This window comes from Chiloscyllium punctatum, chromosome 6 (assembly GCF_047496795.1).
Source record: "Chiloscyllium punctatum isolate Juve2018m chromosome 6, sChiPun1.3, whole genome shotgun sequence".
NCBI classification, from domain to species: Eukaryota; Metazoa; Chordata; class Chondrichthyes; order Orectolobiformes; family Hemiscylliidae; genus Chiloscyllium; species Chiloscyllium punctatum.
In genome coordinates this window covers 145,207,052-145,231,376 of record NC_092744.1, presented here as the reverse complement: position 1 = coordinate 145,231,376, position 24,325 = coordinate 145,207,052, and positions in this window count along the sequence as shown.

Here is a 24,325-nt window from a genome sequence, read left to right as displayed (position 1 = left end):
TGATGGTTACTGTACAGTGGGTCGTAAGTCAGCCTTTGTTGGTTACTGTACAGTGGGAGGTGTGTCACACCGTGATGGTTTCTGTACAGTTGGAGGTATGTCGGGACGTGATGGCTGCTGTGCAGTGGGAGTTATGTCGCTCTTTCAGTGATGGTTACTGTACATTGGGAGCTATGTCCGGTTGTGATGGTTCCTGTACAGTGGGAGTTATGTCGGTGCGTGATGGTTACTGCACAGTAGGAGTTACGTCGGGGTGTGATGGTTAGTGTACAGTATGAGTTGTGCAGGGCAGTGATGGTTACTATACAGTAGGAGATGCGTTAGGCCATGATGGCTACTGTACAGTCGGAGGTGTATCGAGGTGTGATGGTTACTGTACAGTGGGAGGTATGTCGGGGTGTGATCGTTAATGTACAGTGGGGGGTATGTCGGGGTGTGATGGTTACTGTACGGTGGGAGGTATGTCGGGGTGTGATGGTTCCTGTACAGTGGGAGGTATGTCGGGCTGTGATGGTTACTGTACAGAGGGTGGTATTTCGGGCCGTGATGGTTACTGTACAGTGGGAAGTATGTCAAGCCATGATGGTTACTGTACAGTGGGAGGTATGTCGGGGTGGGATCGAATCTGTACAGTAGGAGGTATGTCGGGGTCTGATAGGTTCTGTACAGTTGAAGGTATGTCTTGGTGTGATGGTTACTGTACAGTGGGAGGTATGTCAGGCCGTGATAGTTACTGACCAGTGGGAGGTATGTAGGGCTGTGATGGTTACTGTACCGTATGAGGTATGTCGGGGTGTCATAGCTTACTGTACAGTGGGAGGTATGTCAGGCCGTGATGGCTACTGTACAGTGGGAGGTATGTCGGAGTTTGATAGTTCCGTACAGTGGGAGGTATTTCGGTGTATGATTGTTACTGTACAGTGGGAGGTACGTCTGAGTGTTATAGTAATGTATAGTGGGAGGTATGTCGGGGTGTGATGGTTACTGTACTGTGGGAGGTATGTCGGGCAGTGATGTGTACTGTACAGTGGGAGGTATGTCAGGGTGTGATAGCTACTGTACAGATGGAGGTATGTCGGGGTGTGATGGTTACTGTACAGTGGGAGGCATGTCAGCCCATGACGGTTACTGCACAGTGGGAGATATGTCTGGCCGTGATGGTTACTGTACAGTGGGAGCAATGTCGAGCTGTGATGGCTACTGTACAGTGGGAGGTAAGTCAGTCCATGATGGTTACTGTACAGTGGGATGAATGTCGGGCAGTGATGGTTACTGTACAGTGGGAGGTAAGTCAGACTTTGATGGTTACTGTAGAGTGGGAGGTATGTTAGGCCGTGATGGTTACTGTACAGTGCTAGGCATATCGGGCTGTGATGATTTACTGTACAGTGGGAGGTATGCCGGGCCGTGATGATTATTGTACATTGGGAGGTATGTCGTGCTGTGATGTTTACTGTACAGTGGGAGGTATGTCGGGGTGTCATAGCTTACTGTACAGTGGGAGGTATGTCGGGGTGTGATGGTTACTGTACAGTGGAAGGTATGTATGGCTGTGATGGTTACTGTACAGTGGGGGGTATGTCGCGGTGTGATGGTGAATGTACAGTGGGAGGTATGTCGGGTCGTGATTGTAAGTGTACAGTGGGAGGTATGACGGGCCGTGATGGTTACTGTACAGTGGGAGATATGTCGGGGTGTGATGGTTACTGTACAGTGGGACCTATGTCGGACCGTGATGGTTACTGTACAGTGGGAGGTATGTCGGGGTGTGATGTTCACTGTTCAGTTGGAGGTATGCAGGGGTGTGATGGTTACTGAACAGTGGGAGGTATTTTGGGGTGTGATAATTTCTGTACAGTGGGAGGCATGGCAGGCCATGATGGTTACTGTACAGTGGGAGATATGTCAGCGTGTGAGGCTTACTATACAGTGGGAGGTATGTCGGGGTGTGATGGTTACTGTACTGTGTCAGGTATGTCAGGCGGTGATGTGTACTGTACAGTGGGAGGTATGTCAGGGTGTGATAGCTACTGTACAGATGGAAGTATGTCGGGGTGTGATGGTTACTGTACAGTGGGAGGCATGACGGCCCATGACGGTTACTGTACAGTGGGAGATATGTCTGGCCGTGATGGTTACTGTACAGTGGGAGGAATGTCGAGCTGTGATGGCTACTGTACAGTGGGAGGTAAGTCATACCATGATGGTTACTGTACAGTGGGAGGTATGTTAGGCCGTGATGGTTGCTGTACAGTGGGAGATATGTCCGGCCATGCTGGTTACTGTACAGTGGGATGAATGTCGGGCAGTGATGGTTACTGTACAGTGGGAGGTAAGTCAGACCATGACGGTTACTGTACATTGGGAGGTACGTTAGGCCGTGATGGTTACTGTACAGTGCTAGGCATATCGGGCTGTGATGTTTACTGTACAGTGGGAGGTATGCCGGGCCGTGATGGTTATTGTACATTGGGGGGTATGTCCGGGTGTGATGTTTACTGTACAGTGGGAGGTATGTCGGTGTGTCATAGCTTACTGTACAGTGGGGGGTATGTCGCGGTGTGATTGTGACTGTATAGTGGGAGGTATGTCGGGTCGTGATTGTGAGTGTACATTGGGAGGTTTGACGGGCCGTGATGGTTTCTGTAGAGTGGGAGTTATGTCGGGGTGTGATGGTTACTGTACAGTGGAAGGTATTTCGGGGTGTTATAGTTACTTACATTGGGAGGAATGTCGGGGTGTGATGGTTACTGTACAGTGGGACGTGTGTCGGACCGTGATTGTTACTGTACAGTGGGAGGTATGTTGGGGTGTGATGTTTACTGTTCAGTTGGAGATATGCAGGGGTGTGATGGTTACTGAACAGTGTGAGGTATTTCGGGGTGTGATAGTTACTGTACAGTGGGAGGCATGGCAGGCCGTGATGGTTACTGTACAGTGGGATGGATGTCGGCGTGTGAGGCTTACTATACAGTGGGAGGTATGTCGGGGTGTGATAGTTCTGTACAGTGGGAGGTATTTCGTGGTATGATTGTTACTGTACAGTGGGAGGTATGTCTGGGTGTGATAGTAACTGTATAGTGGGAGGTATGTCGGGCCGTGATGGTTACTGTACTGTGTCAGGTATGTCGGGCGGTGATGTGTACTGTACAGTGGGAGGTATGTCAGGGTGTGATAGCTACTGTACAGATGGAGGTATGTCGGGGTGTGATGGTTACTGTACAGTGGAAGGCATGTCGGTCCATGACGGTTACTGTACAGTGGGAGATATGTCTGGCCGTGATGGTTACTGTACAGTGGGAGGAATGTCGAGCTGTGATGGCTACTGTGCAGAGGGAGGTAAGTCAGACCATGATGGTTACTGTACAGTGGAAGGTATGTTAGGCCGTGATGGTTACTGTACAGTGGGAGATATGTCTGGCCATGCTGGTTACTGTACAGTGGGATGAATGTCGTGCAGTGATGGTTGCTGAACAGTGGGAGGTAAGTCAGACCATGATGGTTACTGTACAGTGGGAGGGATGTTGTGGTGTGATGTTTACTGTTCAGTTGGAGGTATGCAGGGGAGTGATGGTTACTGAACAGTGGGAGGTATTTCGGGGTGTGATAGTTACTGTCCAATGGGAAGCATGGCAGGCCGTGATGGTTACTGTACAGTGGGAGGTATGTCGGCATGTGAGGGTTACTATACAGTGGGAGGTATGTCGGGGTGTGATAGTTCCGTACAGTGGGAGGTATTTCGGGGTATGATTGCTACTGTACAGTGGGAGGTCTGTCTGTGTGTGATAGTAACTGTATAGTGGAAGGTATGTCGAGCCGTGATGGTTACTGTACAGTGTGAGGTATGTCAGGGTTTGATGGTTACTGTACTGTGGGAGGTATGTCGGGCCGTGATGTGTACTGTACAGTGGGAGGTATGTCAGGGTGTCCTGGCTACTGTACAGATGGAGGTAGGTCGGGCTGTGATGGTTACTGTACAGTGGAAGGTATGTCATACCGCGATGGTTACTGTGCAGTGGGATGTATATCGGGCCGTGATTCCTTCTGTACAGTGGGAGGTATGTCAGACCGTGATGGTTACTGTACAATGGGAGATGTGTCTGGCCATGATGGTTACTGTACAGTGGGATGAATGTCGGACAGTGATGGTTACTGTACAGTGGGAGGTAAGTCAGACCATGATGGTTACTGTACAGTGGGAGGTATGTTCGGCCGTGATGGTTACTGTACAGTGCTAGGCATATCGGGCTGTGATGTTTACTGTACAGTGGGAAGTGTGCTGGGCCGTGATGGTTATTGTACATTGGGAGGTATGTCGGGGTGTGATGTTTACTGTACAGTGGGAGGTATGTCATACCGTAATGGTTACTGTACAGTGGGAGGTATATCGGGCTGTGATGGTTACTCTACAGTGGGGGGTATGTCGCGGTGTGATGGTGACTGTATAGTGGGAGGTATGTCAGGTCGTGATTGTGAGTGGACATTGGGAGGTTTGACGGGCCGTGATGGTTTCTGTACAGTGGGAGGTATGTCGAGGTGTGATGGTTTACTGTACCGTGGAAGGTAGTACGGGGTGTGATAGTTACTGTACATTGGGAGGAATGTCGGGGTGTGATGGTTACTGTACAGTGGGACGTATGTCGGACCGTGATGGTTACTCTACAGTGGGAGGTATGTCGGGGTGTGATGTTTACTGTTCAGTTGAAGATATGCAGGGGTGTGATGATTACTGAACAGTGGGAGGTATTTCGGGGTGTGATAGTTACTGTACAGTGGGAGGAATGGCAGGCCGTGATGGTTACTGTACAGTGGGAGGTATGTCGGCATGTGAGGGTTACTATACAGTGGGAGGTATGTCGGGGTGTGATAGTTCCGTACAGTGGGAGGTATGTCGGGGTATGATTGCTACTGTACAGTGGGAGGTCTGTCTGTGTGTGATAGTAACTGTATAGTGGAAGGTATGTCGGGCCGTAATGGTTACTGTACAGTGTGAGGTATGTCAGGGTGTGATGGTTACTGTACTGTGGGAGGTATGTCGGGCCGTGATGTGTACTGTACTGTGGGAGGTATGTCAGGGTGTGATAGCTAATGTACAGATGGAGGTAGGTCGGGGTGTGACGGTTACTGTACCGTGGGAGGTACGTCATACCGCGATGGTTACTGTACAGTGGGATGTATATCGGGCCGTGATTCCTACTGTACAGTGGGAGGTATGTCAGACCGTGATGGTTACTGTACAACGGGAGATATGTCTGGCCATGATGGTTACTGTACAGTGGGATGAATGTCGGGCAGTGATGGTTACTGTACAGTGGGAGATAAGTCAGACCATAATGGTTACTGTACAGTGGGAGGTATGTTAGGCCGTGATGGTTGCTGTACAGTGCTAGGCATATCGGGCTGTGATGTTTACTGTACAGTGGGACGTATGTCGGGCCGTGATGGTTATTGTACATTGGGAGGTATGTCGGGGTGTGATGTTTTCTGTACAGTGGGAGGTAGGTTTGGCCGTGATGGTTACTGTACAGTGGGAGGTATGTCATACCGTGATGGTTACTGTACAGTGGGAGGTATATCGCGCCGTGATTCCTACTGTACAGTGGGAGGTATGTCAGACCGTGATGGTTACTGTACAGTGGGAGGTATGCCGGGCTCTGATGATTACTGTAGAGTGGGAGGTATGTCACACCATGATGGTTACTGTACAGTGGCTATTGTAGAGTGGGAGTTATGTCGGTGCGTGATGGTTACTGTACAGTGGGAGCTATGTCAGACCATGGTCGTTACTGTACAGTGGGAGGTATGTCATACCGTGATGGTTACTGTACAGTGGGAGATATTTCGGGCCGTGATGGTTACTGCAAAGTGGGGGGTATGTCGGGGTGGGCTGGTGACTGAACAGTGGGAGGTATGTCGGGGTGTGATGGTTACTGTACAGTGGGAGGTATGTCGGGCTGTGATGGTTACTGTACAGAGGGTGGTATTTCGGGCCGTGATGGTTACTGTACAGTGGGAGGTATGTCGGGTTGGGATCGAATCTGTACAGTAGGAGGAATGTCGGGGTCTGATAGGTTCTGTACAGTTGAAGGTATGTCGTGGTGTGATGGTTACTGTACAGTGGGAGGTATGTCAGGCCGTGATAGTACCTGACCAGTGGGAGGTATGTAGGGCTGTGATGGTTACTGTACTTTATGAGGTATGTCGGGGTGTCATAGCTTACTGTACATTGGGAGGTATGTCAGGCCGTGATGGTTACTGTACAGTGGGAGGTATGTCGGGGTGTGATAGTTACTGTACATTGGGAGGAATGTTGGGGTGTGATGGTTACTGTACAGTGGGACTTATGTCGGGCCGTGATGTTTACTGTACAGTGGGAGGTATGTCGGGGTGTGATGGTTACTGTACAGTGGGACTTATGTCGGGGTGTGATGTTTACTGTCCAGTTGGAGGTATGAAGGTGTGTGAAGGTTACTGTACAGTGGGAGGTATTTCGGTGTGTGATAGTTACTGTACAGTGGGAGGTATGTCAGGCCGTGATGGTTACTGTACAGTGGGAGGTATGTTGGCGTGTGAGGGTTACTGTACAGTGGGAGGTATGTCAGGCCGTGATAGTACCTGACCAGTGGGAGGTATGTAGGGCTGTGATGGTTACTGTACTGTATGAGGTATGTCGGGGTGTCATAGCTTACTGTACATTGGGAGGTATGTCAGGCCGTGATGTTTACTGTACAGTGGGAGGTATGTCGGGGTGTGATAGTTACTGTACATTGGGAGGAATGTTGGGGTGTGATGGTTACTGTACAGTGGGACTTATGTCGGGCCGTGATGTTTACTGTACAGTGGGAGGTATGTCGGGGTGTGATGGTTACTGTACAGTGGGACTTATGTCGGGGTGTGATGTTTACTGTCCAGTTGGAGGTATGAAGGTGTGTGAAGGTTACTGTACAGTGGGAGGTATTTCGGTGTGTGATAGTTACTGTACAGTGGGAGGTATGTCAGGCCGTGATGGTTACTGTACAGTGGGAGGTATGTTGGCGTGTGAGGGTTACTGTACAGTGGGAGGTATGTCGGGGTGTGATAGTTCCGTACAGTGGGTGGTATGTCGGTGTATGATTGTTACTGTACAGTGGGAGGAACGTCTGGGTGTTTTAGTAATGTATAGTGGGAGGTATGTCGGGGTGTGATGGTTACTGTACTGTGGGAGATAGGTCGGGCGGTGATGTGTACTTTACAGTGGGAGGTATGTCAGGGTGTGATAGCTACTGTACAGATGGGGGTATGTCGGGGTGTGATGGTTACTGTACAGTGGGAGGGATGTCAGCCCATGACGGTTACTATACAGTGGGAGATATGTCTGGCCGTGATGGTTACTGTACAGTGGGAGGAATGTCGAGCTGTGATGGCTACTGTACAGTGGGAGGTATGTTAGGCCGTGATGGTTACTGTACAGTGCTAGGCATATCGGGCTGTGAGGTTTACTGTACAGTGGGAGGTATGCCGGGCCGTGATGGTTATTGTACATTGGGAGGTATGTCGTGCTGTGATGTTTACTGTACAGTGGGAGGTATGTCGGTGTGTCATAGCTTACTGCACAGTGGGAGGTATGTCGGGGTGTGATGGTTACTGTACAGTGGAAGGTATGCATGGCTGTGATGGTTACTGTACAGTGGGGGGTATGTCGCGGTGTGATGGTGACTGTACAGTGGGAGGTATGTCGGGTCGTGATTGTTAGTGTACATTGGGAGGTATGACGGGCCGTGATGGTTACTGTACAGTGGGAGATATGTCGGGGTGTGATGGTTACTGTACAGTGGGAGGTATGTCGGGGTGTGATAGTTACTGTACATTGGGAGGAATGTCGGGGTGTGATGGTTACTGTACAGTGGGACGTATGTCGGACCGTGATGGTTACTGTACAGTGGGAGGTATGTCGGGGTGTGATGTTTACTGTTCAGTTGGAGGTATGCAGGGGTGTGATGGTTACTGAACAGTGGGAGGTATTTCGGGGTGTGATAGTTACTGTACAGTGGGAGGTATGGCAGGCCGTGATGGTTACTGTACAGTGGGAGATATGTCAGCGTGTGAGGCTTACTATACAGAGGGAGGTATGTCGGGGTGTGATGGTTACTGTACTGTGTCAGGTATGTCGGGCGGTGATGTGTACTGTACAGTGGGAAGTATGTCAGGGTGTGATAGCTACTGTACAGATGGAGGTATGTCGCGGTGTGATGGTTACTGTACAGTGGGAGTCATGTCGGCTCATGACGGTTACTGTACAGTGGGAGATATGTCTGGCCGTGATGGTTACTGTACAGTGGGAGGAATGTCGAGCTGTGATGGCTACTGTACAGTGGGAGGTAAGTCATACCATGATGGTTACTGTACAGTGGGAGGTATGTTAGGCCGTGATGGTTACTGTACAGTGGGAGATATGTCTGGCCATGCTGGTTACTGTACAGTGGGATGAATGACGGGCAGTGATGGTTACTGTACAGTGGGAGCTAAGTCAGACCATGACGGTTACTGTACAGTGGGAGGTATGTTAGGCCGTGATGGTTACTGTACAGTGCTAGGCATATCGGGCTGTGATGTTTACTGTACAGTGGGAGGTATGCCGGGCCGTGATGATTATTGTACATTGGGAGGTATGTCGGGGTGTGATGTAACTGTACAGTGGGAGGTATGTCGGTGTGACATGGCTTACTGTACAGTGGGGTGTATGTCGCGGTGTGATGGTGACTGTATAGTGGGAGGTATGTCGGATCGTGATTGTGAGTATACATTGGGAAGTTTGACGGGCCGTGATGGTTTCTGTACAGTGGGTGGTATGTCGGGGTGTGATGGTTACTGTACAGTTGAAGGTATTTCGGGGTGTTATAGTTACTGTACATTGGGAGGAATGTCGGGGTGTGATGGTTACTGTACATTGGGACGTATGTCGGACCGTGATGGTTACTGTACAGTGGGAGGTATGTCGGGGTGTGATGTTTACTGTTCAGTTGGAGATATGCAGGGGTGTGATGGTTACTGAACAGTGTGAGGTATTTCGGGGTGTGATAGTTACTGTACAGTGGGAGGCATGGCAGGCCGTGATGGTTACTGTACAGTGGGATGTATGTCGGCGCGTGAGGCTTACTATACAGTGGGAGGTATGTCGGGGTGTGATAGTTCTGTACAGTGGGAGGTATTTCGTGGTATGATTGTTACTGTACGTTGGGAGGTATGTCTGGGTGTGATAGTAACTGTATAATGGGAGGTATGTCGGGCCGTGATGGTTACTGTACTGTGTCAGGTATGTCGGGCGGTGATGTGTACTGTACAGTGGGAGGTATGTCTGGGTGTGATAGCCACTGTACAGATGGAGGTATGTCGGGGTGTGATGGTTACTCTACAGTGGGAGGCATGTCGGCCCCTGACGGTTACTGTACAGTGGGAGATATGTCGAGCTGTGATGGCTACTGTAGAGTGGGAGGTATGTCAGACCATGATGGTTACTGTACAGTGGGAGGTATGTTAGGCCGTGATGGTTACTGTACAGTGGGAGATATGTCTGGCCATGCTGGTTACTGTAGAGTGGGATAAATGTCGTGCAGTGATGGTTGCTGTACAGTGGGAGGTAAGTCAGACCATGATGGTTACTGTACAGTGGGAGGGATGTCGGGGTGTGATGTTTACTGTTCAGTTGGAGGTATGCAGGGGTGTGATGGTTACTGAACAGTGGGAGGTATTTCGGGGTGTGATAGTTACTGTACAGTGGGATGCATGGCAGGCCGTGATGGTTACTGTACAGTGGGAGGTATGTCGGCATGTGAGGGTTACTATACAGAGGGATGTATGTCGGGATGTGATAGTTCCGTACAGTGCGAGGTATTTCGGGGTATGATTGCTACTGTACAGTGGGAGGTCTGTCTGTGTGTGATAGTAACTGTATAGTGGAAGGTATGTCGAGCCGTGATGGTTACTGTACAGTGTGAGGTATGTCAGGGTGTGATGGTTACTGTACTGTGGGAGGTATGTCGGGCCGTGATGTGTACTGTACAGTGGGAGGTATGTCAGGGTGTGCTGGCTACTGTACAGATGGAGGTAGGTCGGGCTGTGATGGTTACTGTACAGTGGGAGGTATGTCATACCGCGATGGTTACTGTACTGTGGGATGTATATCGGGCCGTGATTCCTTCTGTACAGTGGGAGGTATGTCAGACCGTGATGGTTACTGTACAATGGGAGATATGTCTGGCCATGATGGTTACTGTACAGTGGGATGAATGTCGGGCTGTGATGGTGACTGTACAGTGGGAGGTAAGCCAGACCATGATGGTTACTGTACAGTGGGGGTATGTTAGGCCGTGATGGTTACTGTACGGTGCTAGGCATATCGGGCTGTGATGTTTACTGTACAGTGGGACGTATGCCGGGCCGTGATGGTTATTGTACATTGGGAGGTATGTCGGGGTGTGATGTTTTCTGTACAGTGGGAGGTAGGTTTGGCCGTGATGGTTACTGTACAGTGGGAGGTATGTCGGCCTGTGATGGTTACTCTACAGTGGGGGGTATGTCGCGGTGTGATGGTGACTGTATAGTGGGAGGTATGTCGGGTCGTGATTGTGAGTGTACAGTGGGAGGTTTGAAGGGCTGTGATGGTTTCTGTACAGTGGGAGGTATGTCGGGGTGTGATGGTTACTGTACAGTGGAAGGTTGTTCGGGGTGTGATAGTTACTGTACATTGGGAGGAATGTCGGGGTGTGATGGTTACTGTACAGTGGGACGTATGTCGGACCGTGATGGTTACTCTACAGTGGGAGGTATGTCGGGGTGTGATGTTTACTGTTCAGTTGGAGATATGCAGGGGTGTGATGGTTACTGAACAGTGGGAGGTATTTCGGGGTGTGATAGTTACTGTCCAGTGGGAGGCATGGCAGGCCGTGATGGTTACTGTACAGTGGGAGGTATGTCGGCATGTGAGGGTTACTATACAGTGTGAGGTATGTCGGGGTGTGATAGTTCCGTACAGTGGGAGGTATTTCGGGGTATGATTGCTACTGTACAGTGGGAGGTCTGTCTGTGTGTGATAGTAACTGTATAGTGGAAGGTATGTCGGGCCGTAATGGTTACTGTACAGTGTGAGGTATGTCAGGGTGTGATGGTTACTGCACTGTGGGAGGTATGTCGGGCCGTGATGTGTTCTGTACTATGGGAGGTATGTCAGGGTGTGATAGCTACTGTACAGATGGAGGTAGGTCGGGCTATGACGGTTACTGTAAAGTGGGAGTTACGTCATACCGTGATGGTTACTGTACAGTGGGATGTATATCGGGCCGTGATTCCTACTGTACAGTGGGAGGTATGTCAGACAGTGATGGTTACTGTACAATGGGAGATATGTCTGGCCATGATGGTTACTGTACAGTGGGATGAATGTCGGGCAGTGATGGTTACTGTACAGTGGGAGGTAAGTCATTCCATGATGGTTACTGTACAGTGGGAGGTATGTTAGGCCGTGATGGTTACTCTACAGTGCTAGGCATATCGGGCTGTGATGTTTACTGTACAGTGGGAAGTATGCCGGGCCGTGATGGTTATTGTACTTTGGGAGGTATGTCGGGGTGTGATGTTTACTGTACAGTGGGAGGTAGGTTGGGCCGTGATGGTTACTGTAGAGTGGGAGGTATGTCATACCGTGATGTTTACTGTACAGTGGGAGGTATATCGCGCCGTGATTCCTACTGAACAGTGGGAGGTATGTCAGACCGTGATGGTTACTGACAGTGGGAGGTATGCCGGGCCGTGATGGTTACTGTACAGTGGGAGGTATGTCGGGCTCTGATGATTACTGTAGAGTGGGAGGTATGTCACACCGTGATGGTTACTGTACAGTTGGAGGTATGTCGGGACATGATGGCTTTTGTCGAGTGGGAGTTATGTCGGTGCGTGATGGTTACTGTACAGTGGGAGCTATGTCAGACCATGGTCGTTACTGTACAGTGGGAGGTATGTCATACCGTGATGGTTACTGTACAGTCGGAGATATGTCGGGCCGTGATGGTTACTGCAAAGTGGGGGGTATGTCGGGGTGGGCTGATGACTGAACAGTGGGAGGTATGTCTGGTTAGTGATGGTTACTGTGCAGTGGGAGGTATATCGGGCCGTGATTGTTACTGCAAAGTGGGGGTTATGTCGGTGTGTGATGGTAACTGTACAGTGGGAGGTATGTCGGTCAGTGATGGTTACTGTAAATTGGGAGGTAGGTCCGGTTGTGATGGTTACTGTACAGTGGGAGGAATGTCGGACCTTGATGGTTACTGTACAGTGGGAGGTATGCCGGACCGTGATGGTTACTGTACAGTGGGAGGTATGTAGATGAGTGATGGTTCCTGTTGCGTAGGAGGTATGTCGGGGTGTGATGGTTACTGTACAGTGGGAGGTATGTCGAGCCATGATGGTTACTGTACAGTGGGAGGTATGTCGGGGTGTGATCGAATCTGTACATTAGGAGGTATGTCGGGGTCTGATAGTTTCTGTACAGTGTAAGGTATGTCGTGGTGTGATGGTTCATGTACAGGGGGAGGTCTGTCTGGGTGTGATAGTAATGTATAGTGGGAGGTATGTCGGGCCGTGATGGTTACTGTACAGTGTGAGGTATGTCAGAGTGTGATGGTTACTGTACTGTGGGAGGTATGTCGGGCGGTGATGTGTACTGTACAGTGGGAGGTATGTCAGGGTGTGACAGCTACTGTACAGATGGAGGTATGTCGGGGTGTGATGGTTACTGTACAGTGGGAGGCATGTCGGCCCATGACGGTTACTGTACAGTGGGAGATATGTCTGGCCGTGATGGTTACTGTACAGTGGGAGGTATTTAAGGCCGTGATGGTTACTGTACAGTGCTAGGCATATCGGGCTGTGATGTTTCCTGTACAGTGGGTGGTATGCCGGGCCGTGATGTTTATTGTACATTTGGAGGTAGGTCGGGCTGTGATGTTTACTGTACAGTGGGAGGCATGTCCGGGTGTCATAGCTTACTGTACAGTGGGAGGTATGTCAGGCCGTGATGGTTACTGTACAGTGGGGGGTATGTCTGGGTGTGTTGGTGACTGTACAGTGGGGGGTATGTCGGGGTGTGATGGTGACTGTACAGTGGGAGGTATGTTGGGTCGTGATTGTTAGTTTACAGTGGGAGGTATGACGGGCCGTGATGGTTTCTGTACATTGGGAGGTATGTCAGTGTGTGATGGTTACTGTACAGTGGGAGGTATGTCGGGGTGTGATAGTTACTGTACATTGGGAGGAATGTCGGGGTGTGATGGTTACTGTACAGTCGGACGTATCTCGGACCGTGATGATTACTGTACAGTGGGAGGTATGTCGGGGTGTGATGTTTACTGTTCAGTTGGAGGTATGCAGGGGTGTGATGGTTACTGAACAATGGGAGGTATTTCGGGGTGTGATAGTTACTGTACAGTGGGAGGCATGGCAGGCCGTGAGGGTTACTATACAGTGGGACGTATGTCGGGGTGTGATAGTTCCGTACAGTGGGAGGTATTTCGGGGTATGATTGTTATGGTACAATGGGAGGTATGTCTGGCTGTGATGGTAACTGTATAGTGGGAGGTATGTCGGGCCGTGATGTTTACTGTACAGTGGGAGGTATGTCAGGGTGTGATAGCTACTGTACAGATGGAGGTATGTCTGGCCGTGATGTTTACTGTACAGTGGGAGGAATGTCGAGCTGTGATGGCTACTGTACAGTGGGAGGTAAGTCAGACCATGATGGCTACTGTACAGTGGGAGGTATGTTAGGCCGTGATGGTTACTGTACAGTGGGAGATATGTCTGGCCATGCTGGTTACTGTACATTGGGATGAATGTCGGGCAGTGATGGTTACTGTACAGTGGGAGGTCAGTCAGACCATGATGGTTACTGTACAGTAGGGGTATGTTAGGCCGTGATGTTTACTGTACAGTGCTAGGCATATCGGGCTGTGATGTTTACTGTACAGTGGGTGGTATGCCGGGCCGTGATTGTTATTGTCCATTGGGAGGTATGTCGGGCTGTGATGTTTACTGTACAGTGGGAGGTATGTCGGGGTGTCATAGCTTACTGTACAGTGGCAGGTATGTCGGGGTGTGATGATTACTGTACAGTGGGAGGTATGTCGCGGTGTGATGGTGACTGTACAGTGGGAGGTATGTCGCGGTGTGATGGTGACTGTACAGTGGGTGGTATGTCGGGTCGTGATTGTTAGTGTACAGTGGGAGGTATGACGGGCCGTGATGGTTTCTGTACAGTGGGAGGTATGTCGGGGTGTGATAGTTACTGTACATTGGGAGGAATGTCGGGGTGTGATGGTTACTGTACTGTGGGACGTATGTCGGACCGTGATGGTTACTGTACAGTGGGAGGTATGTCGGTCCGTGATGGTTACTGTACTGTGGGAGGTATGTCGGGCGGTGATGTGTACTGTACAGTGGGAGGTATGTCAGGGTGTGATAGCTACTGTACAGATGGAGGTATGTCTGGCCGTGATGTTTACTGTACAGTGGGAGGAATGTCGAGCTGTGATGGCTACTGTACAGTGGGAGGTAAGTCAGACCATGATGGTTACTATACAGTGGGAGGTATGTTAGGCCGTGATGGTTACTGTACAGTGGGTGATATGTCTGGCCATGCTGGTTACTGTACATTGGGATGAATGTCGGGCAGTGATGGTTACTGTACAGTGGGAGGTAAGTCAGACCATGATGGTTACTGTACCGTGGGAGGTATGTTAGGCCGTGATGGTTACTGTACAGTGGGAGATATGTCTGGCCATGCTGGTTACTGTACATTGGGATGAATGTCGGGCTGTGATGTTTACTGTACAGTGGGAGGTATGTCGGGGTGTCATAGCTTACTGTACAGTGGGAGGTATGTCAAGCCGTGATGGTTACTGTACAGTGGGAGGTATGTCGGGCTGTGATGGTTACTGTACAGTGGTAGATATGTTGGGCTGTGATGGTTATAGCACAGTGAGAGGTATGTTCGTTGGTGATGGTTACTATACAGTGGGAGGTATGCCAGGCCGTGATGGTTACTGTTCAGTGGGAGGTATGTTGAGGTTTGATGGTTACTGTACAGTGGGAGGTATGTCAGGCTATGATGGTTACTGTACAGTGGGACGTATGTCAGACTGTGATGGTTACTGTACAGTTGGAGGTATGTCGTGCCGTGATGGTTACTATACAGTGAGAGATATGTCGGGCTGTGATGGTTACTGTACAGCGGGAGGTATGACAGACCGTGATGGTTACTGTACAGTGGGAGTTATGTCGGGGTGCGATGGTTAGTATACAGTGGGAGGTATGTCAGACCGTGTTGGTTACAGTGGGAGGAAATTCGCGCTGTGATGGTCACTGTACAGTGCGAGGTATGTCGGGCCGTGATGTTTACTGTACAGTGGGAGGTCTGTCAGACCGTGATGGTTAATGTACAGTGGGATGTAAGTTAGACCATGATGGTTATAGCACAGTGAGAGGTATGTTCGTTGGTGATGGTTACTATACAGTGGGAGGTATGCCGGGCCGTGATGGTTACTGTTCAGTGGGAGGTATGTTGAGGTTTGATGGCTACTCTACAGTGGGAGGTATGTCAGGCTATGATGGTTACTGTACAGTGGGACGTATGTCAGACTGTGATGGTTACTGTACAGTGGGAGGTATGTCGTGGTGTGATGGTTACTGCACATTGGGAGCTCTGCCGAGCCGTGATGGTAACTGAACAGTGGGAGGTATGTCAGTCCGTGATGGTTACTCTACAATGGGAGGTATGTCGGGCCCTGATGGTTACTGTACAGTGGGAGGTATGTCGGGCTGTGATGGTTACTGTACAGTGGTAGATATGTTGGGCTGTGATGGTTACTGTACAGTGTGAGGTATGTCGTTGCGTGATGGTTACTGTACAGTTGGAGGTATGTCGTGCCGTGATGGTTACTATACAGTGAGAGATATGTCTGGCTGTGATGGTTACTGTACAGTGGGAGGTATGCCAGACCGTGATGGTTACTGTACAGTGGGAGTTATGTCGGGGTGCGATGGTTAGTGTACAGTGGAGGTATGCCGGGCCGTGATGGTTACTGTGCAGTGGGAAGTATGTCGGGCCGTGATGTTTACTGTGCAGTGGGAGGCATGTCTGGCCGTGATGGTTACTCTCCAGTGGGAGGTATGTCTCACCATGATGGTTAATGTACGGTGGGAGGTAAGTCAGTCCATGATGGTTTTAGTCAAGTGGGAGGTATGTTAGGCCGTGATGGTTACTGTACAGTGGGAGGTATGCCGGGCCGTGATGGTTATTGTACAGTGCGAGGTATGTTGTCGTGTTATGGCTACTGTACAGTGGGAGATATGTCGGGCTATGCTGGTCACTGTACAGTGGGAGGTATGTCAGATCGTGATGGTTACTGTACAGTGGGAGGTATGTCGGGGTGTGATGGTTACTGTTCAGTGGGTGGTATGTCGGGCTGTGATGGTTACTGCACATTAGTTAGTTTGCCGAGCCGTGATGGTAACTGAACAGTGGGAGGTATGTCGGTCCGTGCAGGTTACCGTACAATGGGAGGTCTGTCGTGCCGAGATGGTTACTGTGCAGTGGGAGGTATGTCTGCGTGTGATGGTTACTGTACAGAGGGAGGTATGTCGGGGTGTGATGTTTACTGTACAGTCGAGGTATGTCGGTGTGTGATGGTAACTGTACAGTGGGAGGTATGTCAGGCCGTGACGGTTACTGCACAGTGGGAGGTATGTCGGTGTGTGATGGTAACTGTACAGTGGAAGGTTTGTCGGGACGTGATGATTAACGAACACTGGGAGGTATGTCGTGGTGTTATAGTTACAGTACAGTGGGAGGAATGTCTGGGTCTAGTAGTTCGTGTACAGAGGGAGGTATGTCGGGGTGTGATAGTTACTGTACAGTGGGAGGTATGTCGGGGTGTGATAGTTACTGTACAGTGGGAGGGATGTCAGGCCGTGATGGTTACTGTACAGTGGGAGGTATGTTGGGCTGTGATGGTTACTGTACAGTGGGAGGTATGCAGGGGTGTGATGGTTACTGTACAGTGGTGGGTATGTCGGGCCGAGATGGTTACAGTACAGTGGGAGGTATGTCGGGAAGTGATGGTTTCTGTACAGTGGGAGGTATGTCGAGGTGTAATAGTTACTGTATCGTGGGAGGTATGTTGGGGTGTAATAGTTACTGTACAGTGGGAGGTATGTCGGGGTGTGATGGTTACTGTACAGTGGGAGTTATGTCGGTCCGTGATGTCTACTGTACAGTTGGAGGTATGTCTGGATGTGATAGTTACTGTACAGTGGGAGGTATGTCGGGGTGTGATGGTTTCTGTACAGTGGGAGGTATGTCGGTTCGTGATCGTTACTGTACAGTGGGAGGTATATCGGTCCATGACGGTTACTGTACAGTGGGAGATATTGCGGGCCGTGATGGTTACTGTACAGTGGGAGGAATTTCGGGCCGTGATTTTACTGTACAGTGGGACGTGTCTGGCCGTGATGGTTACTGTCCAGTGGGAGGTATGTCGGACCTTGATGGTTAATGTACAGCGGGAGGTAAGTCGGACCATGATGGTTATAGTACAGTGGGAGTTATGTTAGGCCGTGATGGTTACTGTACAGTGGGAGGTATATCGGGCTGTGATGGTTACTGTACAGTGGAGGGTATGTCAGGCTGTGATGGTTACTGTACAGTGGGAGGTATGTCGTGGTGTGATGGTTACTGTACACTGGGAGGTATGTCGGGGTGTGAATGTTACTATACAGTGGGAGGTATGTGAGACCGTGATGGTTAGTGTACATTGGGAGGTATGTCGGGGAGGGATCGTTACTGTACTGTGGGAGGTATGTCGGGATGTGATGGATACTGCACATTGGGAGCTCTGCCGAACCGTGATGGTAACTGAACAGTGGGAGGTATGTCGGTCCGTGATGGTTACTGTACAATGGGAAGTATGTCGGGCCGTGATGGTTACGGTACTTTGGGAGGGATGTCGGGCCGTGATGGTTACTGTACTGTGGGAGGGATGTCGGGCCGTGATGGTGAATGTACAGTGGGAGGTATGTCGGCGGGTAATGTTTACTGTAAAGTGGGAGGTATGTCGGTCCGTGATGGTTACTGTACAGTTGGAGGTATGTCGGTCTGTGATGGTTACTGTACAATGGTAGATATGTCGGGCTGTGATGGTTATTGTACAGTGGGAGATATGTCGGTCCGTGATGGTTACTGTACAGTGGGAGGTATGTCGGGCCGTGATGGTTACTATACAGTGAAAGATATGTCAGGCTGTGATGGTTACTGTACAGTGGGAGGTATGTCGGTCCGTGATGGTTACTGTACAATGGTAGATATGTCGGGCTGTGATGGTTACTGTACTGTGGGAGGGATGTCGTTCCGTGATGGTGAATGTACAGTGGGAGGTATGTCGGTCCGTGATGGTTACTGTACAGTTGGAGGTATGTCGGTCCGTGATGGTTACTGTAAAATGGTAGATATGTCGGGCTGTGATGGTTACTGTCCTGTGGGAGGGATGTCGTTCCGTGATGGTGAAAGTACAGTGGGAGGTATGTCGGGCCGGGATGGTTACTATTCAGTGAGAGATATGTCAGGCTGTGATGGTTACTGTACAGTGGGAGGTATGTCAGACCGTGATGGTTAATGTACAGTGGGAGGTATGCCGGGCCGTGATGGTTACTGTAATGTGGGATGTATGTCGGCTATGATGGTTACTGTACAGTGAGAGGTATGTCGGCGTGTGATGGTTACTGTAAAGTGGGAGTTATGTCGGTCCCTGATGGTTACTGAACAGTGGGAGGTATGTCAGACCGTGTTGGTTACAGTACAGTGGGAGGAAAGTCGGGTTGTGATGGTCACTATACAGTGCGAGGTATGTCGGGATGTGATAGTTACTGTACAGGGGGAGGTATGTCGGTTCGTGATCGTTACTGTACAGTGGGAGGTATGTCGGGCCATGACGGTTACTGTACAGTGGGATATATTGCGGGCCGTGATGGTTACTGTACAGTGGGAGGAATGTCGGACCGTGATTTTACTGTACAGTGGGATGGATGTCTGGCCGTGATGGTTACTGTCCAGTGGGAGGTATGTCGGACCGTGATGGTTAATGTACAACGGGAGGTAAGTCAGACCATGATGGTTATAGTACAGTGGGAGGTATGTTAGGCCGTGATGGTTACTGTACAGCGGGAGGTAAGTCAGACCATGATGGTTATAGTACAGTGGGAGTTATGTTAGGCCGTGATGGTTACTGTACAGTGGGAGGTATATCGGGCTGTGATGGTTACTGTACAGTGGAGGGTATGTCAGGCTGTGATGGTTACTGTACAGTGGGAGGTATGTCGTGGTGTGATGGTTACTGTACACTGGGAGGTATGTCGGGGTGTGAATGTTACTATACAGTGGGAGGTATGTGAGACCGTGATGGTTAGTGTACATTGGGAGGTATGTCGGGGAGGGATCGTTACTGTACTGTGGGAGGTATGTCGGGATGTGATGGATACTGCACATTGGGAGCTCTGCCGAACCGTGATGGTAACTGAACAGTGGGAGGTATGTCGGTCCGTGATGGTTACTGTACAATGGGAAGTATGTCGGGCCGTGATGGTTACGGTACTTTGGGAGGGATGTCGGGCCGTGATGGTTACTGTACTGTGGGAGGGATGTCGGGCCGTGATGGTGAATGTACAGTGGGAGGTATGTCGGCGGGTAATGTTTACTGTAAAGTGGGAGGTATGTCGGTCCGTGATGGTTACTGTACAGTTGGAGGTATGTCGGTCTGTGATGGTTACTGTACAATGGTAGATATGTCGGGCTGTGATGGTTATTGTACAGTGGGAGATATGTCGGTCCGTGATGGTTACTGTACAGTGGGAGGTTTGTCGGGCCGTGATGGTTACTATACAGTGAAAGATATGTCAGGCTGTGATGGTTACTGTACAGTGGGAGGTATGTCGGTCCGTGATGGTTACTGTACAATGGTAGATATGTCGGGCTGTGATGGTTACTGTACTGTGGGAGGGATGTCGTTCCGTGATGGTGAATGTACAGTGGGAGGTATGTCGGTCCGTGATGGTTACTGTACAGTTGGAGGTATGTCGGTCCGTGATGGTTACTGTAAAATGGTAGATATGTCGGGCTGTGATGGTTACTGTCCTGTGGGAGGGATGTCGTTCCGTGATGGTGAAAGTACAGTGGGAGGTATGTCGGGCCGGGATGGTTACTATTCAGTGAGAGATATGTCAGGCTGTGATGGTTACTGTACAGTGGGAGGTATGTCAGACCGTGATGGTTAATGTACAGTGGGAGGTATGCCGGGCCGTGATGGTTACTGTAATGTGGGATGTATGTCGGCTATGATGGTTACTGTACAGTGAGAGGTATGTCGGCGTGTGATGGTTACTGTAAAGTGGGAGTTATGTCGGTCCCTGATGGTTACTGAACAGTGGGAGGTATGTCAGACCGTGTTGGTTACAGTACAGTGGGAGGAAAGTCGGGTTGTGATGGTCACTGTACAGTGCGAGGTATGTCGGGATGTGATAGTTACTGTACAGGGGGAGGTATGTCGGTTCGTGTTCGTTACTGTACAGTGGGAGGTATGTCGGGCCATGATGGTTACTGTACAGTGGGATATATTGCGGGCCGTGATGGTTACTGTACAGTGGGAGGAATGTCGGGCCGTGATTTTACTGTACAGTGGGACGGGTGTCTGGCCGTGATGGTTACTGTCCAGTGGGAGGTATGTCGGACCGTGATGGTTAATGTACAACGGGAGGTAAGTCAGACCATGATGGTTATAGTACAGTGGGAGGTATGTTAGGCCGTGATGGTTACTGTACAGTGGAGGGTATGTCAGGCTGTGATGGTTACTGTACAGTGGGAGGTATGCCGGGCCGTGATGGTTACTGTACAGTGGGAGGTATGTCGGGGTGTGATGGTTCCTGTACAGTGGGAGGTATATCGGGCTGTGAATGTTACTGTACAGTGGGAGGTATGTCAGACCGTGATGGTACTGTACATTGGGAGGTATGTCGGGGTGGGATGGTTACTGTACAGTGGGAGGTATGCCGGGCGGTGATGGTTACTGTACTGTGGGAGGTAAGTCGGGATGTGATGTTTACTGCACATTGGGAGCTCTGACAAGCCATGATGGTAACTGAACAGTGGGAGGTATGTCGGTCCGTGATGGTTACTGTACAATGGGAGGTATGTCGGGCCGTTTTGGTTACTACACATTGAGAGATATGTCGGGCTGTGATGGTTACTGTACAGTGGGATATGTCAGACCGTGATGGTACTGTACATTGGGAGGTATGCCGGGGTGGGATGGTTACTGTACAGTGGGAGGTATGCCGGGCGGTGATGGTTACTGTATTGTGGGAGGTAAGTCGGGATGTGATGGTTACTGCACATTGGGAGCTCTGACGAGCCGTGATGGTAACTGAACAGTGGGAGGTATGTCGGGCCGTGATGGTTACTGTACATTGCGAGGTATGTCAGACCGTGATGGTTATTGTACAGTGGGAGTTATGTCGGGGTGTGATGGTTACTGAAAAGTGGGAGGTATGCCGGGCTGTGATGGTCACTGTACAGTGGGAGGTATGTCGGGCCGAGATGTTTACTGTGCGGTGGGAGGTATGTTAGACCATGATGGTTATAGCACGTTGGGAGGTATGTTAGGTGGTGATGGTTACAATACAGTGGGAGGTATGTCAGGCTATGATGGTTACTGTACAGTGGGACGTATGTCAGACCGTGATGGTTACTGTACAGTGGGAGGTATGTCGTGGTGTGATGGTTACAGTACAGTGGGAGGTATGTTGGGCCGTGATGGTTACTGTACAGTGGGAGTTATGTTGGCGTGTGATGGTTACTGTACAGTGCGAAATATGTAGGTCCGTGATGTTTACTGTGCAGTGGGAGGTATGTCTGGCCGTGATGGTTACTCTCCAGTGGGAGGTATGTCGGACCATGATGGTTAATGTACAGTGGGAGGTAAGTCAGTCCATGATGGTTATAGTACAGTGGGAGGTATGATAGGCCGTGATGGTTATTGTACAGTGGGAAATATGTCGGGCTATGATGGTTACTGTACAGTGGGAGGTATGTCAGATCGTGACGGTTACTGTACAGTGGGAGGTATGTCGGGCTTTGATGATTACTGCACATTAGGTAGTTTGCCAAGCCGTGATGGCAACTGAACAGTGGGAGGTATGTCGGTCCGTGCAGGTTACTGTCCAATAGGAGGTATGTCGGGCCGAGATGGTTACTGTACAGTGGGAGGTATGTCTGCATGTGATGGTTATGTACAGTGGGAGGTATGTCGGGGTGTGATGTTTACTGTACAGTCGAGGTATGTCGGTGTGTGATGGTAACTGTACAGTGGGAGGTATGTCAGGCCGTGACGGTTATTGCACAGTGGGAGGTATGTCGGTGTGTGATGGTAACTGTACAGTGGGAGGTATGTCGGGGTGTGATGGTTAACGAACACTGGGGCGTATGTCGGGGTGTAATAGTTACAGTACAGTGGGAGGTATGTCGGGGTCTAATAGTTACTGTACAGTGGGAGGTATGTCTGGGTGTGATAGTTACTGTACAGTGGGAGGGATGATGGACCATGATGGTTACTGTAAATTGGGAGGTATGTCGGGCAGTGATAGTTACTATACAGTGGGAGGTAAGTCGGGGTGTGATGGTTACATTACAGTGGCAGGTATTTCGGGATGTGATAGTTACTGTACAGTGGGAGGTACGTCAGGCCGTGATGGTTACTGTACAGTGAGACGTATGTCGGTTTGTGATGGTAACTGTATAGTGGGATGTATGTCGGGGTGTGATGCTTACTGTACAGTGGGGTATATGTCGGGGTGTAATGGTTAATGTACAGTGGGAGGTATGACGAGTCGTGATGGTTACTGTACAGTGGGAAATATGTCGGGCCGTGATGGTTACTGTACAGTGGGAGGTATGTCGGTGTGTGATGGTTACTGTACAGTGGGAGGTATTTCGGGGTGTGATAGTTACTGTATAGTGGGAGGTATGTCGGGGTGCGATGGTTACTGTACAGAGGGAGGTATGTCGGACCGTGATGGTTAATGTACAGTGGGAGGTAAGTTAGACCATGATGGTTACTGTACAGTGGGAGGTATGCCGGGCCGTGATGGTTACTGTACAGTTGAAGGTATGTCGGGATGTGATAGTTACTGTACAGTGGGAGGTATGTCGGGTTGTGATGGTTACTGTACAGGGGGAGGCATGTCGGTTCGTGATCGTTACTGTACAGTGGGAGGTATGTCGGGCCATGACGGTTACTGTACAGTGGGAGATATTGCGGGCCGTGATGGTTACTGTACAGTGGGAGGAATGTCGGGCCGTGATTTTACTGTACAGTGAGACGTATGTCTGGCAGTGATGGTTACTGTCCAGTGGGAGGTATGTCGGACCGTGATGGTTAATGTACAGCGGGAGGTAAGTCAGACCATGATGGTTATAGTGCAGTGGGAGGTATGGTAGGCCGTGGTGGTTACTGTACAGTGGGAGGTATATCGGGCTGTGATTGTTACTGTACAGTGGAGGGTATGTCAGGCTGTGAAGGTTACTGTACAGTAGGAGATATGTCGTGGTGTGATGGTTACTGTACAGTGGGAGGTATGTCTGCTTGTGATGGTTACTGTACAGTGGGAGGTATGTCGGGGTGTGATGTTTGCTGTCCAGTCGAGGTATGTCGGTGTGTGATGGTAACTGTACAGTGGGAGGTATGTCAGGCCGTGACGGTTACTGCACAGTGGGAGGTATGTCGGTGTGTGATGATAACTGTACAGTGGGAGGTATGTCGGGCCGTGATGGTTAACGAACACTGGGAGGTATGTCGGGGTGTAATAGTTACAGTACAGTGGGAGGTAGGTCGGGGTCTAATAGTTACTTTACAGTGGGAGGTATGTCGGGGTGTGATAGTTACTGTACAGTGGGAGGGATGACAGACCATGATGGTTACTGTACATTGGGAGGTATGTCGGGCAGTGATAGTTACTGTACAGTGGGAGAAAGTCGGGGTGTGATGGTTACTGTACAGTGGGAGGTATTTCGGGGTGTGATAGTTACTGTATAGTGGGACGTATGTCGGTTTGTGATGGTAACTGTATAGTGGGCTGTATGTCGGGGTGTGAGGCTTACTGTACTTTGGGGTATATGTCGGGGTGTGATGGTTAATGTACAGTGGGAGGTATGATGGTTCGCGATGGTTACTGTAAAGTGGGAAGTATGCCGGGC